The following is an 18,796-nucleotide window of genomic DNA, read 5'->3' as shown; positions in this document are numbered from 1 at the left end:
CATTGACTAAAACACTGTTATGTGGCCCATGACTGTACAATCTGTACTACAGGGCAACAAATAGTACATGAGGAAGTTTCTCTTCATAGACATTCCACCCAATATATGAACAGTAAAGTTACAGTATTAAAATATCACTATCTTGCAAACCCTAATGATTTAATAGACCTAAAGCAGGGAGTCTATCACCTGTTTTTGTAAACAAAGTTTTACTGGAACACAGCCATGCCCATTCATTTACATTTTGTCTATGGCTCCTTTCCCATTACAGACGGAGTTTAGTAGTTGCTGCAGAGGAGACCAGATGGCCCACAGAGCGTAAAATATCCACTACTTGCTCCCTTACAGAGAAAGTTTGCCAATCTCTCATCTAAAGCATTGAGCAAAAATGGCAACTAATCAGAAACAAGTAGACATATGCACCACAGACACTTGCCAAGGGCATAGACTGGCTAAAAAAAGTCAAACCTGAATTTGAGCAAGTCTCTAGATCCAACTACCAATTAACAAGAAATACAAAGGATAAATGAGTATGTTTAATCACATCACAGAAATGTAATCAGAAGCATCCACATCTACAGGATAAAGACCCAATTTGTACAAAAAAATTTTAAGGACAAAAAGGGGAGGTGGTAGTGGGGGAGAAACCTTAAGAGAAAAATCAACCAATTGCAATGGGGGGAGGGCTTATGCAGATCCTGATTCAATCCAGTCAACTGCTTTAAAAATGTATGAGAGAATTAGAATTACCACCGACTGGAGATTTGATTATATTGGAATTGTTATTTTTTTATAAGGGTGATATGGTATTGTGGTTATAGTTCTCTAAAAGAAGATCTTATACTTTAAGAATACATACTGAAGTACAAATAAATTTTAAGTCTAAGATTTGCTTTAAAATAATTCAGGAGTGGGAGAAGTCTGTGAGAGATAGACAATTCGGCCATGACTCGATAATTACCGAATCCGAGTGATGACTACAGGGGGTTCATTACACAAGTCTATCCACTTTTGTGTTAAATTTTCTATAATAGAAATTAAAAACAAGGCAAAAGATTTCGTCTTCGGACATAAGAAAAAAATCTGAAGTGAAAAGAATAGGTTAGGAAGTATGCTAGAGAGCCCCAAAAAGGCAACCTGCCAGTGACCAAGTGTGCAGTCTTCCGAAGGAAGGGTAAGAAGCCAACCTTAAAAAGAACTAGTTTAGAGATCAAGTAAATGATTACTGAGTAGATCCAAACTTAGTTACGTGACTTTTCCCAACTGCACCAAGCAGCCAGAACTAGGAAGAAAGAATGTAGATAGAAAATTAACAGGTTTGAGATTTGGTAAAACAGGTTCCTCAGGATGTTAAAGGCAAGAGAATGTAATTGCTGAGGGTTTGGGTGAGTAAAAAGCTAATCAGGCTAACCTGCCTAACTAACTAACTTGCTTAGAAAAAACAAGATAATGCCAAGAAACTACAAGTCATAACAAAGACAAAGAACCAATTTGAAAAGTATGATATGACACAGGGTTATGACCATGACAGGAAGCTTTCCAAGACCTCAGCAATGGAAGTGCTCCAGGTGATGACGAGGTCTAAGGCAAGAAGTAATGGGTGTGAATAGTACACGAGCTTTGAGGCTCCCATCCTGATGAACTAATTAATGCTGGTTTACTAACTGGTTCCAGCTACCCGCCAAAGAATCCCACCCTTCTCCCAAGCTCATTTCAGAAGGTAGGTATCTGTATGTTTTAAAAAGGGTCCCATGATTGGAACCACTGGTCTAAGATGTACTGATCCTGGAAAATTACTAAGGTGAAAATGATGGATGGTAGACAAGTCAAGGAAGCAGGATTAGAGCCACTAATACAATAAAAGAGACAGAAAGGGAACATCTTAGTCAAATGGAAAAAAAATTCTAGAGGTCAATAGTAGAGAAGGATAAGAATGTGGAGAGGAATAAGACGTCAACTTCAAAAGAAAATAGCTCATTAAAAATTATTCTGTGAAACTAATTTTAAAAATGTTCTGATTAAAAATAAGTGATAAGAACCTTATTCTAACTCCACAATTCAAAGAAAATAGTCTAAAAATATCTTTATCAGATAAGTTAGGAAGAAAAGGTATCCTCAAAAAAAACAAAAATCTATCAATTTGTTCATTATTGTCATAAGTGTTAGGTATGAAGGCACCGAAAGAAACCTTATAAATTGTTTTAGTTTAATTCACTCATTTCATAGATGAGAAAACCAAGTTTTCATTAAGGCTAACTAACTTGTACTCAAGAACACAATGCAATTAGTGATTAGAACTAGAGCTGAAATGTACACCATTCTTCACTTGACCTCCCTGCATCGTATCCTCATCTAACACCATGGTTTCCATTTGGTAACTTACTTCCTAATAATGCCAAATTTGTATTTTCATTCATAAATAGCAGTCATGGGGGGAGGGGGGTTCACGGTGTGAGGAATGTAAAAATAAAATAAAATATAAATAAATAAATAAATAAATAAATAAATAAATAAATAGCAGTCATTTAGTAAATATCTGTTGACTGACAACTCAAAATGAGCCTACTTCAATAATTTTATTTTAAAGGTCTCCAATTTCGGCAACTTGTTCTGTTCAATTTTATTCTTCTTCCTCCCCCCCCCCCCAAAAAAAGTGTTCTGAGTAAATCCCAGAGATGTTCAAGAACAAGTTGGCTAACTAGCATCTATGATTCCAAAAAATGTTAGAATATGAAAAGGCACACATAGTTGCATGCTATAAAAGGAAGAGCTGGCATTACACACCTCTCTCATCATTTCCATAAATGAGTGCATAATATACAATTGCTAGGAAGTAAGATGTACTTGACCCACTGTATTCAAATACCTAAATACATAAGAAAAGACAGTAACAGGATAAACTACCTCCGCTTTACAATCAGGGATTACAAAGTACACACACATAAAGTTCATTATGTATTTTTATATTTATTCATTATAAATATTATATATTATACTGTACCCAGAATATAATATGGAAAGAATGTTTTGAAGCCTCCAAAAACCTGATGTTACTGCTATTTTTAGATGTGATTCCTTTAAATTAGCAAAAAGTGTATTATTCATAGGTTAAAAAAAAAGCATAAAAAAGGGGAAGGCAATCCAAAAACTGTTTTACAAGTTTCTATTTTCTTTTTTAAGTACATATCCTTACCACTTAGAAAGTGTTGATGAGGCACAGAGTTTGTTGACAAGACACCAAATTTGGAAAGGATCCATCTAGAAGACTTTTTAATCTGGAGCTTGTACTTTATAGGCACGCAAGTGGGCACACTCGTGCAAAGCAATAGTGATTCACCATGTACAAAGCAGAATATGGAATGGTAAAGTCTGGAAGACAAAAAGAGAGAGAAGAAATATGGTTGGTTATTAGCAACACCCATGTTTAAAACAAAAGTTGTAACCTTTTAGCAGTTTTCATATAACATCATTATTGAAATTCATTTTTATAATTGAGAATTTGGCCAAGAAGAACTTTCTTATGAAAAAAAAAAATCTCAGCTATATAGGGAAAGAATCTACCTGGAGAGAGAAAACAAGAAAAGGAGAATTAGTCTTTTAAAGGTTCTAATTTAAATATTTTTTCACCACCCACAACACCTTTCTCAAGTATATGATGTATTTACCTACCATCTAAACATAATTACCTGTTTCATGATGACACAAGGCCATCATCATAAGAGCGTTTACATAGTACTTAAGGATATCTATACATTATGGGATTGGGGTAATGACCCCTGCCTTTCAAGAGTTACCCTAAGAAGTAAGCAGCCTCCATTGCTGGTGGTAGTGGCACTATCTATAAAATTAAGAATGCATTTCTACTATGTTTCCACAATCCTCCTTCTGGGACATTTTTCTAGAGATATACAGTAATTGCAAAAAATAAAGTATACAGCAAGACTATTGTAGGATTATTAGAAAAAGTGAACACTGAAACCCCAAGAGGATTGGTAAAAACACCTATGATACATCCATAAGAAGGAATATTGTGCAGCAAGCATTAAAAATAAGTAAAGAAGCACTCTGTTCTTCTATGAAAAGATCAGCAGAAAATATTAAATAAGCAAAGTACAGAATGATATATATACATAGTATGTTAATATTTGTAAAGAGCACTGTTAAGATAATAAGAAATTGGTAAAAATGGCTGCCTATAAAGGACAGTAAGGAAACAGGGATGGGAGTTCAGACTTCTCACTGTGTCATTTTGACTTCCAAAACACGTAAATGTTCAAACAAAATTAAATTTAAGACAATTCTCCCAAGTAAGCTTCACTTTTACTTTTTCATCCCTTTTTCATAAAAAACATGGACTGTTATATGATCGATATAACAAGACTATTTTCCTGGCAAAATCAAATGCAAATTACTTTCTTGTCCTTCAGAAAAAACCCTTCTCCTTCCTACTGGTAGCAATTCAACAAATGTTCAGTACCTGCTATGCCTACTTTGTACCAGAACCATAAAAGTATGTATCAGTGAACAAAACTAAAAATTCCCTGCTATAGTGACCTTCAAACTCAACTGTTACCAATTTACGCGTTATTAGTGAAGATATAGTAAAAAAGGCATAAATATACATTGCTAAAGGAAATGTAAATTTGACAACCATCCTGAAAAGAAACAGTCAATATGTAACAGGAATCTTTAAAATATTCGTAGCTATTGACCCGGTAATTACACTTTTGTGAACTCAAAATACAGACAGAATTTTACAAATATTTTACATTATTTATAAAGAAAAATTGTAATAAGTCTAAATGTCCAAAATAGGGAAATAGTTAACTAAATTAACATTTACTCAGCAGATGGAATATTATGCTACAGTTAGCCTAGAAGTAATTTCTAGTTAAACATGGTATATTAACCACAAATATTTATTCCCATTCCCTCCCCACTCCTCTGAACTAATTGTAAATTTGAAAATTAAAACATAAGAACACAAAACTAAAGAGAACAAAATGGGCATTCTTTGCTGGTATAAAAATAAATACGATTTTAAAAAATAACATGGGGAAAAAAAATAAATAACATGGGGAAATGCTGTTAAACAAACCAAAAAAAGGGCAGGACTCAAAATCATAATTTCAGCCATATTTTAAAAATTACATTAAAACATGGAGAAAAAAACTACTAAATATTGTTTCTAAATCATGATTTCAAATAAGCGATTTTTTTCTTTTATGCTTTTCTCTTTTTCCCAACATAGAAATATCTTCAAAGGAGATTTATCACTGTTATAGTCAGAAAAATAAAATCACTTTAAAAATATTTTATATATTTATGTATACACACACACACAGATATATCTATCTATATATATCTTTATGTAGAGATATATCTATATGTAGATATATCTGTATGTACACATACATACAGATATATACAGATATATACATATCTACGTATATAATATACACATAACATATATTATATAGACAGGTAGATATACCCACTAGGATAGCTATAATAAAAAGGACAGATGGTAAGTGGTGACAAGTATATGACTGGAACCCTCACATACTGCTGGGTTAATATATAAATTTTTTATATATTAATACATAATTTGCTCCCAAATTAATATATGACCTGGTATTATATAAAATGGTACAGCTATTTTGGAAAACAGTCTGGCAGTTCCTCAAAAGTTAAACATGACCCAGCAACTCCACTCCCAGGTATATACCAAGACAAATGAAAAAATACATCCATGCAAAAATATGTATACAAATGTTCATAAGAACACTATCTGTAATAGCCAAAAGGCAGAAACAACATAAATATCATCAACCAAGAAACAGATAAAGTGTGGCATGCCCATCCAGTGGAATAGTCTTCCATAAAAAGGAATGAAGGACCACTGATACATGCTACGACACAGGTGAATCTGAACATTATGCTAAATGACAGAAGCCAGTCACAAAATGCCACATATTAACATATTATATGATTCCATTGATACGAAATGCCCAGAATAGACAAATTTATATAGAGAAAATAGATTACTGGTTGATTAGTAGCAGCAGAGAGAAGATGGGGAGTGACTGCTAATGGCTACAGGGTTTTGGGGGATGATGAAAATGTTCTAAAATCAATTGTGGTGATGGCTGCACAATTCTGTGACAATACAAAAACCTCAAATTTAAATTGGTGATTTGCACAGTGTGTAACTTTAAGCTCAATAAAGCTGCTATATTAAAACACACATATATATTTACATATATATGTATGTATTTATATATATATATGTATACTCTATAAGTTCTTCACCACTAACCAGTTTTTCACATATTATTCTTTATCAGCTTGCAACACGACATAGTGGGAAAAGCACTGGATTCAAGATAAAACCAGACCCTTGCCAAACCTGAAACCATGGACAACCAACAACTTCAATTTCCTTTTTGGGGGAGGAGAAATCTTCTCTGGTATACCATAGCATTTTTCTCCCAACAATTAAGTTGCATGCCTACCATGAATGAATTTTATTTGTTCCAAAATCTGTTTATGCCAGTTACATTTATAATAATCACATTAATTTAGTACATATTATATCAAAAATGAGCGCGAAAAGTCTTTGTCTTTGACAATTAAGCTGTCCAATTTGAAAAAGGTAAGTCACTTAAAATATCCTAAAGAGGCAGCTTCACTATACATCAGCAGATTGATGATCTGTAAGTATTTATATACTTATCAATTATAAAATATTTAAGGTGTGTATCTTTCTTAAGGTGTGTGAATCCTCAAACAAATTTTCCATTTAACCAACCCAACTACTGGTTGACCACACAACCAATATTGTACAAGAGAGAGCTACTACTCTATATACAAGTTATGTGTAGAAAAGGCTAACATAAGTAAATTACTATTACTCTATCTCACACTCTAAAGAGCGATGGGTGACCCTACCGAAGTCAGGGTCTTAAAGGCGGAAACTTTTCTACCCTTCAAGTTCGCAGGCCCACCACACTCCCTTACTCTGTCTACAGACATCTCTGTCTCTTACACTGAAAGAGGACACCCAATACAAACTCTTCAAATTCAATTTGAGGCTGCTGAAGTTCCTCTCCCTGTGCTTGTAAGGCTCTCCAAATTCTCTTTTCAAAGTTAAACCTGTACATTCAAATGACCATTACGAAAAGAAAATCTTACTTACATTCATGCACCATAGGTTCCTCTTTATTTCCTCTTATCACACATTTGTCTTTCTTACCATATATCTATTTTCTCACCTATAAACATCCTCAATCACCAGTCATTTGCATTCTGACCCTAACCACTGTAATGACTTCAGAAGAATTCTAAGTGGTCATTCTAACTGGTCTCTCTCACCTACCTTCTCTCACCACTCCAATGCACTGCAGAGATTGCTGCCAAATGCACCTTCCTAATGCACAAGTCTGTCTTGATAATTCACTGGGACTCCCAATGCCTACAGAATAAAGTCCAGAAATTCATTAGCCTCTGAGTCAAGGTCCTAATGGAAGAGAATAAACTGCTATCCCATCTCTAACTATAGTCAGGATGAACTCTGCTCTGTGCAAACACATCCCATTTAACCCTACACCAGACCTTTCTTTCTTCCATCTGGAATGCTCTCCCTTCGTTTCTATGCATTGAAAGTCCTCTACAATCATGTTTTTGTTTTTTTAATTTAACTGTGTTTCTCCAGGACCCATCAGCTCCAAGTTATATACCGTGTTTCCCAAAAAATAAAAGCTAGCTGGACAATCAGCTCTAATGTGTCTTTTGGAGCAAAAATTAATATAAGACCTGGTATTTTATTATATTACATTATATTATATTATACCTGGTATTACATTATATATTACATTACATTACATTATACCTGGTATTATATTGTATTATATTATGTTATATATTATATTATACTGTTTTATGTTATACAGAAAAGAAGACAGGTCTTATATTAATTTTTGCTCCAAAAAGAAGACAGGGTCTTATATTAATTTTTGCTCCAAAAGACGCATTAGAGCTGATGGTCCAGCTAGGTCTTATTTTTAGCGAAACACCGTATCACTCAACAAGTGTCATTATTGTTGTTCATTTGACACAAGTGCTCAATATACATTTTTTAAATTGACATATAAAAAAAAAACAAAATGTCTTTTCCAGCCATACTATACTCTTTGCTGTAAAAGTAACAGTTTAAGGTTTGACTTAACTCTGGAAGTTAAGATGATGAAAATTTTTAATAATCAATAGTTTTCGATTTAGGGGAATCTCACACAGATTCATGATGTAAGAACAGCAACCCACTGTTTCATGATTTAGTCAAGAACAACTTGATTTGTAATCATTTCATACATATATGTACGCCAAGTCATTATGCTGTACACCTTAAACTTACACAGCGCTGTGTCACTGTATCTCAAAAAAATGAAAAGAAAAAAAAAGAACTTGATTCACTCTATTTACCAAAAATGGGGAGGGCAAGCCTTCCCAAAATTGAGTCATTTTATCATTTACTTTTATTAAAAATTGTGGTAAAATACACATAACACAGTTTACCATCTTAACCCTTTTGAAGTGTGCAGCTCAGTGGCATTAAGTACATTCACGTTGTTGTACAAACATCACCACTATCCATCTCCAGAATTCTTCATTTTGCAAAACTGACACTCTGCGTTCATTAAACAATGACTCTCCATTTCTGTCCTACCCCCAGCCCCTCGCAACAAGCATTCTACCTTCTGTTTCTATGAGTTTGACTACTCTAGGTATCTCACATGAATGGTATTTGTCATTTTGTGACTGGCTTATTTCACTACACATGAAGCCCCTCGACGTTCATTCGTGGTATTTACTTGTTCAACAAGAACTTCAAAACCACACCAAGGACATGGTTTAAACATACTCTATATTACATGACACTACTCTGCAGATTTGGATGATTCAAATTACAGGAAGAAAGGGAAAAGGCGAATAATGTGTACTCGATAATCCGGTATGATACCAGGTATTCTACCAGGTACATTTCACACACAATTAAGTCCATACAACTCTAAGGAGGTAGATTATTATTACTCCCAGTTGGCAAATGAGAAAAAGGAGGTTCAGAGGACCACTCAGTATTAGGTGGGCCTCCGTGTCACTTTGCTATTTCCATTTTGTTTTCATCATAGAACTTACCACTATCTGACATACATACACATATTTATTTCCTTATAAATGCATACATTTATTTTTTTTCCTTATATACAAATTATACGTAGACCAAAAAAGGTTGAGAATCATTACACTAGTGGAAGGGTCACGTTTATACAACAAAGTTGTATCTGCAACATAGCTTACAATCTAAACAATCACTCGCTTTCCCGAGATGCTTATCCACAGGTACATTTGTTAGGTACTCAAAGATTGGAAGACTTTACTACTGCCAAAGATACTAGAAAAAAAAGTTTTAGAGCAGGGATGGGAGGTGGGAGACAATGGAGGGCAGAAGTAAAAGATAAAATTCCAACTGAAAAGTTCAAGAATCCAAGAAGGCTGATCACCAGCCCAAAACTACAATCACATCCTCATCTTTTCTGAATTTTGATTTTAATGAAACTTCACCTGAGGAAGTCTGATTAAAAGTTTTCTATTAAGCATGACTTTTAAAATGGGAAAGGAGATACAAGGTTGTGATATAGAGTCCACTTACACCTTAAATACATTCCCACTATAATATTAGTGATATCCACAGTGATATGATTTTTCTTCTGCCTCATAATGAAAGTAAATATCCCATATATCCCACCATCCCGTATTGCTACATTCTCCCCTTAAAATTAGTTAAAACTTTCATTACATATCAAGAAATTAAGAACAGAATACCTAACTTCTAACCCTTCTAACCTGCATAAACCATATTTTTTCATAATTTAAATTATAGCAAATATATCCACAATTAGGAGAATTTAAAATGTTATAAAACCAGATTTTTAAGGGCTCTCACTAAATAAATCCCCACTTGTAACAGAAGTCTACATTTCCCATTAACTTACTGTTTTCACAAAATAATTTCTTTTGATCACAGTATGAAAAATGTTACTCACAAAAGGAATACTGTGTTCACAAAATAATTTTATCTGACTGATGTAACAAGAAGTCAGTGGTTTCCTTTTTGTAGTAAACAATGGGCCCTGGGAAACATTCCCGTTAAATGTCTTTTACATTTTTTTTTTAATACACAATTGGTTCAGCTTCCTAATAATCATCATTTACCAGAACTACAAAAGATAAAAATCTATGAAGATACACAATAATACTAAGCAAGCCAAAAAAAGAAAAAAATTACAAAGGCTCCCTTGAAAAGGATGGGGTATGGAAAACTACAAGTCCTAGCTAATAGAATAATACGAGAAAAGGAAATAAAAAGTATACAGATTGAGAAGGAAGAAATAAAAGTCTTTGTTTGTAAACGACAGAATTGTCAAAGTAGAAAATCCAAAAAAAATAGACTTTCCCTCCTTCCCTCCCTTCCTCCTTCTCTCTCTCCTCCTCCCCAGAAACTAATAAGCAATTACAGCAAAGTTGAAGCATACAAAGTTAACATAAAAGTCAATCGCAGGACCAGCCGGGTGACTCAGGCGGTTAGAGCTCCACGCTCCTAACTCCGAAGGCTGCCGGTTCGATTCCCACATGGGCCAGTGGGCTCTCAACCACAAGGTTGACAGTTCAATTCCTCGAGTCCTGCAACTAAGATTGAACACGCACCTTGAGCTGAGCTGCCGCTGAGCTCCCGGATGGCTCAGTTGGTTGGAGCACGTCCTCTCAACCACAAGGTTGCAGGTTTCGACTCCCAGACTCCCGCAAGGGATGGTGGGCTGCGCCCCCTGCAACTAGCAATGGCAACTGCAACTAGCAATGGCAACTGGATCTGGAGCTGAGCTGCGCCCTCTACAACTAAGTCTGAAAGGACAACAACTTGAAGCTGAACGGCACCCTCAACAACTGATTGAAAGGACAACAACTTGACTTGGAAAAAAGGGAAAAAAGTCCTGGTACACACTGTTCCCCAATAAAGTCCTGTTCCCCTTCCCCAATAAAATCTTTAAAATAAATAAAAAAGTCAATCACTTTCCTACACCATGAACAAGTGGCACGTGAAATTAAAAACACAATACCATTTACATTAGCACCCTCCCCCAAATGAACTACTTAGATATAACATTAACAAAGTATTTACAAGATCCATATGAGAAAAATTACAAAACTTTGGTGAACAAAATCAAAGAAGAACTAAAACAAATGGAGAGATAGTTTGTGTTCGTGCACACAGGAAGACACATATTGGTGAGATGTTAGTTCTTCCCAATTTAATCTATACATTCCATGCTATTCCAATCACAATCCCAGTAAGTAATTTTGTGGATAATAATAAACTGACTCTAAAGTTTACACAAAGGCAAAAAAAACCCACAAAATAGCCAACACAATATTGAAAGACAGGAACAAAGTTGGAAGATTGATACTAATCAATTTCAAGACTTATAAATCTGCATGAATCAAGAAAGTATGGTATTGGGGAAAGAAGAGACAAATAGATCAATAAAACAGAATAGAGAGCCCAGAAATAGACGCACATAAATAGAGCCAACTGATTTGACAAAAGAACGGGGGGGGGGGGGGGGAATGGAACAAAGATAGTCTTTTTAGCAAATGGGGCTGGAACAACTGGACATTCACGTGCAAGAAAAAAAAATAGACCTAGACCTTGCACCACCACAAAAGTTAACTCAAAATTAATTACAGACCTAAATGTAAAATGCAAAACTATATATATAACTCCTAGAAGACAACATAGAAAACCTAGATGACCTAGGCTATGATGAAGTCTTTTTAGATACAATGCCAAAGACACAATCCATTAAAGAAGCAACTGATAAGCTGGACTTCATTAAAATGAAAAACTTCTGCTCTGTGAAAGACAATGTCAAGAGAACAAGATGATAATCCACAGACTAGGAGATAAAGGATTGTTATTCAACATATACACTGCAATCTTAAAACTCAACAATAAGAAAACGACAACCCAATTAAACAATGGGCCCAAGACTTTAACAGATACATAACCAACAAAAGATATACAGGTGGCAAATAAGCACATGAAAAGATGCTCCACATCATATGTCATCAGGAAAATGCAAATTAAAACAAGATGCCACTACACGTCTATTAGAATGTCCCAAATCCAGAACACTGAAAACATCAAATGCTGGGGAAGGTATGAAGCCACAGGAACTCTCAGTCATGCTGGTGGGAATGCAGTACAGTACCACCAATCTGGAAGACAGTTCGGCAGTTTCTTACAAATCATACTTTTACCATATGACTCAGCCATTGCCCTCCTCAGTATATGCCCAGAGAAGTTGAAAACCTGTCCACACAAAAACCTTCACAAAGATGTTTTAGGCAGCAACCAAGATGTGCTTCACAGATGAATGGGAATACTGTGGTCCATCCGGACAGCGGAATCGTATTCAGCACTAAAAAGAAATGAGCTATCAAGCCAGAAAAAGACTTTTAAATACCTAATGCTAAGTGAGAGAAATCGGAAAAAGCTACATACTGTATGATTCCAACTATACGATATTCTAGAAAAGGTAAAGCGATGGAGACAGTAAAAGGATCTGGGGGTGCCAAGGGTTGGGGGTACTAAACAGGTGGAGTACAGAGGATTTTAGGAAAGTGAAAATACACTCTGCATGATACCATAATAATGTACACATGTCATTCATTATACATTTATCCAAACCCACAGAATGTCCACCACCAAAAGTGAACCCTAGTGTCAACTCTGGGTGATTATGATGTGACAATGTGGGTTGATCCATTGTAAAATGTTCCACTCTGGTGGGGAATGGTGATAATGAGGGAGGCTGTGCCTAATGAGAGCAGGGGGAATGTGGGAAATCTCTGTATTTTTCCTCTCAATTTTGATGTAAATTGAAAACTGCTCATAAAACATTAAGTCTTTACAAAACAATCTACTAAAAATAAATTTTTAAAAAAATGTTTAATTAAAAAAATATCTTGCCTCATCCAATCTGCCTCTCCAATTGCTTCCACGTATCTTACAAATCAGGTTTTCACCTTCGGTTGCCATTAAAACAAAAAGGGAAAAGTGTTTGGAAATTAAAAATGATGTATGTATTGCTGTTATCAAAGACAATGCCACAATTTCAACTTATCATAAACCAGTCTTCTCAATAAACTTTACTTTTGAAAATAAAGTTTAATTTGTTTTATCAAATATTTTGGATTTGGTTCCCAGATGTAGAAAATAATTTTACACAAAAACAAAAATGAGACTTACAGAAATCTTTGCAAAGACTGGTTTTATATGGTCTGTGATGTAAATCAATTTACAACACAATAAAAAAATTTAAAGTATTTGTTTATAGGTGTTTTTCTAGTGAGAGGTCCATAATTTTCATCAAATTTTCCAAGGGGACCATGACCCAGATAAGACTGAGTGAGAAGTTCTTAGGTATAAGTTAAACCTAAACATTCACCCACTACTAATCGCTGAGCTTTCTACCATTTACCAGGAAACCTTCCTTGACCTCCATTCTGTGTCTGTGGCCCCTTTCCAGGGACATAGAAAGAAAATAATTTATTATCATCCAAGTATTTAGGAAGTACTAGGGAACATCATCAAAGTTCAGTATTAGATGAAAGAAGACAAGTAGAAGTCAATTAAATGACCCCAATAATCATTTTTTTTAAAAAAGGGATACATTAAAATGTGGTTGATGGGATCTTGGAAATAACTGGATTAGGGGACGTTTGGTCCTGTCCAAAACACCCATGGAGACACTGAGTCCAGGCTGACCCCCCCTACCTAGCCCTATGTACCCCTACTAGGTAGGGTACCAAGGCGAGAGACGTTACCATAGGCAACACAGCCACAACACAATTATAGGATGAATAAAACATGGCAGTATTGTTTATGTATTAATCCTGTAAACCAAAAGTATAAATAACTATTAGGGGCTATCTGAACCCAGGGGACAGATAAGTGTGGACATTTTTGACAGGACCAAATACCAACGACCATTTAGCATGGATCAAATATGCTCGTGGACATTTTGGACAGGACTACATTTTAAGGCCCTTTGGGCATGGACATCCATAAATCCATTGTTTCAGACAGGACCAGAGATCCTACAAGAAACAATTGAGCTACATGTGTCAAGACATTAAAATGCCCCTAACCTCTAACCCAACTGAGGGGTATTTACCCAAAAAAGTAATCCAAAAGCAGGTAAAAAATTACGTATGCAGAAAGATGCTTAACTTCAGTATATCTGGTTAGGAGCCCAGGCTCCATAGCCATCCTGCTAGGATTCACTTACAGGCTATACAACATTTGGTAAGTTTTTTAATCTCTCTGCTTCCACAGTTATAAAAAAAAAAAAAAAAAGTACAAAAAATGGACAATAAAAGTACCTACTTCAAGAGGGTTTCATGAAGATTAAGTGAATTAATATGTTAAAACACTCAGCACACAGTATGCCTTCTGCAAACTGTCACTTATTTAAAAATACTAAGCACCAATTATGTATCAGGCACTGTCCTACATAGGCAGTTGGGTTATATCAATGAACAAAACAAATGAAGAATTCTGCCCTCTTGTAGCTTACATGCTAGAGAGACAATTGTCTCCCACTTCTAAGCGGAGGTAGAACAATGGTAGGTAACAGTGGTAGGACAATTAAGTTCACGAACTTGTTGCGAGGATGTTGCTAACCATTTTTGATATCAAAGGGATTATTCATTATGAATTTGTACCAAATGGACAGTTAACCAGGTTTACTATTTGGAAGTGCTGAAAAGGCTGCGTGAAAAAGTTAGATGACCTGAACTTTTCACCAACGATTCATGGCTCTTGCATCACGACAATGCACCAGCTCACACAGCACTGTCCGTGAGGGAGTTTTTAGCCAGTAAACAAATAACTGTATTGGAACACCCTCCTTACTCACCTGATCTGGCCCCCAATGACTTCTTTCTTTACCCAAAGATAAAGGAAATATTGAAAGGAAGACATTTTGATGACATTCAGGACACCAAGGGTAGTATGATGACAGCTCTGATGGCAATTCCAGAAAAAGTTCCAAATTTGTTCTAAAGAGCGGACTACGTGCTGGCATCGGTGCATAGCTTCCCAAGGGGAGTACTTTGAAGGTAACTGTAGTGATATTCAGCAATGAGGTATGTGGCACTTTTTCTAGGATGAGTCTGTGAACTTAATTGTCAGAGCTCGTATGTAATAAGTAAATGAAGGAGTATGAAAAGGTGAGAGAATCTATGGGGAAAAAATTAAAAAAGGGAAAGAATCATGGAATGGCAAGTGCCGAGGTGGTAGGGGTTGCAATTTTTAAATACTAGTCAGAATACAGCTCATTGAAAAGGTGACACTGAAGCAAAGATTTAAAGAAAGATTCAGTTGGGTGAATATCAGGAGTAAGCATGTTCCAACCATGGTGAAGACCAAACACAGTGGCCCTAAGGGGGAAACATTCCTGGCACGTTAGAGCCAGAACAAGGGCAATTAGAGCAGATGGGAAAGGAAAGGCAGGAAAAAAAAGGATCGGGGCGGTTATAAGGGACCAACTCCCGTAGGGCCAGTAGACAAATGTGCTTTAAGTGAGCTGGGAGTCACTACAGGGTTTGCAGAAGACTGTCCTTTCAAACATTTGAAAGGATCACTTTAGCTACTGTGCTGAGAACAGAATACAGGGCACCCCTCAGTAGGCTATTTGTGACTCAAGTGTTAGCAAAACCCTCATCTTTCAGCACAAGAAATTGCTCTTGGATTCAGTAAACCTTCTAGCTCTGTTCCCCAGGAAACCATACAGGCAAAATGTTAGCTGTGTTACTAGGCAACATTGCTCACAGTAAAAATGACCCATTGATAAATTGCTCGGGAATGAAAGGAGCTATCAATACCTGGTGAGCGGCCAAAACATTGGGCTTCTTTTAGTGTGATGACTCCAGTAACTGGACATTGTGCCTTGTAGGGACCCTGGGAGCTATGCTCATGGGTTGTCATACAAGGTAAAGGCTCTGTGGCACATGGGGCCTCTAAACAAGATTAGCTACATACCTACTCATGGGAGCCTCATTACTCACACCTAAGCTTCACCTGGAAGGAAAGGAGAAGCACCGAGAATAGTTCTGGCTCTTGTCTTTATAGATAGCTACAAGGACCCCTATCAAAGTGAACATCTGACGCTTCCCTGCTGGTAAGCTGTTTCCAGTCTCACATCCTTCCAAGTGAATCTGATCTTAAATGTAGCCCATGGCAACCTATAAGTCTGTCAGGTTGAGCCCTAAGAAAATCCCCTGGGTAGGCAAGCAAGAAATGGTAGTGGCTTGGACCAGGATGATAGTGGTATAAATAAGAAAAAATAGTAAGATTATAAAGATAATTTGAAGGGGAGCTTATAGGATCTTCTAATGAATAGAATGTGGAATGTGAGGGAAGGAATAAAGTTAGGGATAACGCCAAGATTTGTGGCCTTTGCGACTGGAAAGATGGAGTGAGAAATTTGGGAAAGAGAAGACTTGATATCACAAGTTCAATTTTAGACAAGTTAATTTTGAGCTGAAGGTCATTCATCATCTCACTTTCTTCTCAATGACCCAAGATGCCTGCAGCAGCTCCAAGACTGATAAGCTCACGTGACAACACCCAAAAGAAGGGCTATCGCTTCATAAATTGAAGGAAACGAAACCAGAGTACCAGCAGACTTCCTTTATGTGTCACTATGCCTAAACCAATCATTGGCAAAGAGAATGGAACTAACATAATCGACTTTAGGCTGAACAACATTCATAAACTGCCCCCGTGGTGCTGGTAGGTGGGCACAAGGGGGCCCATGAAACGCATGAGTACTAAAAACCTGGGTTTCTATTAAGAAGGAAGAAGAGGAATGACACAGGTACAGTGCCTGTCAAAGGTACTGTCAAGGGTATTGGATGAACCATCCACATTGATGTTAAAAATCACCCAGAATAAAAGCGAGATCAGTAATAAAGTACAGGTACAACATAAGACAGGGAGCCAACAGATAAACGAAAGCAACCTACCCTCTGTTCCATTAAGAAAAGACATTGATACAAACCCTGTGAAATTTCACAATAAAAGATCCTAAACAACTTAAGAAAACAATAAGAATTAAGAATCTGACTAAAACCAGAACTTCTCAATTGTAGAAGAGAGCAATGCCTCAAAAATTCCAGAGTGGAAAAAAAAAATTCCAGAGTGAAATAATTTTGACCTAGACTCTTACATCCAAATGATCAATCAAGTGAGAAGGCAGAATAAAGACATTTTCAAACATGTAACGACATAGCACTTGAGGATCTCTAGCAAACAAGGATGAAAACCTAATAAAGTAGATGTGAGAACACAAGCAACAGTGGAAATGATCCAAGAGTGAAATGAAAAAAGTCCCAGGATGGCAGCTGTGCAATAGGACTAGACAATAATTCATCCTATTAAAACAGAAAATTGATGAGCTCCATGAAAGGAAGAAAGAAATGGATTCGGTTCAAAAGACAGAATAACTAAGAAGCTGGCTTAATGACAGGAATGCATATGTCTCTTCTCAATAGAAAGAAAAGATATGTAACAAAAACCTCCAGCAGAATGCAGTTTATTGTCTACCCACACCTTTCTTCCCTTATTCCTTGCTTAAAGGAACCTATTTTTTATTTTCTTTTTTAAGGTGTCAGATGAGAAGCACATGATTAAAGAAGGTAGCCCCTCCCCCAGGCTCATGGGATAAAATCACCACAGGTCAAAACTAAGTCGGGAAATCCCATTCTCCTTTGTCATCCATTGGTCTGAGCAACTGTTCCTGTCCCACCGTGGACAAGTGATTCAGTTCAGACCAATGAGACATCCAGGAAAGTCATCTGGGGGAGCTTCTTGAAAGCTTTTTTATCTTCCTCCAAGATGAAAAAATGCTGAAGGGGAGTTGGGGAGTGGGGCATTGCTTTGAAGGGAGTTATTGGGCAATTGGTGAACGTGAATATGGACTGTGTATTAGATACTAGCATTGTGGTAGGTGTGGAGATGCGCCATTCACAACCAGAAGACTCACTACCAGGTGTCAGCAGCATGGTTAAGCTGTTAGCTTCATCAGAGTTGGCTTCAGGTTTCAAGAGAGGATCTCGCTATTCCCTGCACAGCTCCCACCCCATAACTGAGAAAACGTACGCCAAGCAATTTCTGTCCAACATGGAAATCCTCTAAGAGACAATCCTGACTCCAGATCTGCTCTTTGTGCTGGCAGACAGGGTGTCATCACAACCAGACAGCTAATCCTGCGGCCTTCTTTTAATTTTGTGCAATCCTAATTCTGGCTCAGCATCTGCTTCCCAGGAAACTCAACCTATGACCATTAACAATGTCCAATTTCCTAAATTTAACCATTGTTCCATGATCACATAACAGAGTCCTTTTCTTAGGTAATAGGTGGTGAAGTAGTTAAGATTAAAGCCTCATAACCTCTGCAACTTTCTCTCAAAAGGTTCACCAAAATAAAAACAACTATAGCTCTAGATATATAGACACAGGTCAAAAAGGAAAAGACAAATATAGCAAAATGTTGCAACTGATGAATCTAGATGAAATTTGGACAACAGCCCACATTACTGTCCTCACAATTTTTTTATAAACTTTAAAATGTTTCAAAAATACGTTTTAAAACAAGATCCAAAAGAAGCAGCA

General features: G+C 36.4%; 1 protein-coding gene across 4 annotated transcripts in view; it reads right to left on the bottom strand.

The window, feature by feature from the left end:
• FRYL (FRY like transcription coactivator) overlaps positions 1-18,796 on the bottom strand; it is a 241,985-nt gene that overhangs the window by 204,543 nt on the left and 18,646 nt on the right. For 2 of the 4 annotated variants that reach the window (XM_081049752.1, XM_081049754.1), the window contains exon 2: positions 3,194-3,369. The gene's annotated coding sequence lies outside the window, so the exon portion shown is untranslated. Of the gene's footprint in view, positions 1-3,193; positions 3,370-7,378; positions 7,475-18,796 lie in introns of those variants that run through there. The other 2 variants (XM_081049753.1, XM_081049755.1) reach the window with 2 other exon arrangements.

Source organism: Rhinolophus hipposideros (assembly GCF_964194185.1).
Source record: "Rhinolophus hipposideros genome assembly, chromosome: 1".
NCBI classification, from domain to species: domain Eukaryota; kingdom Metazoa; phylum Chordata; class Mammalia; order Chiroptera; family Rhinolophidae; genus Rhinolophus; species Rhinolophus hipposideros.
The sequence above is the reverse complement of the archived record's forward strand: the minus strand, read 5'-3'. Positions and strand labels throughout refer to the sequence as shown.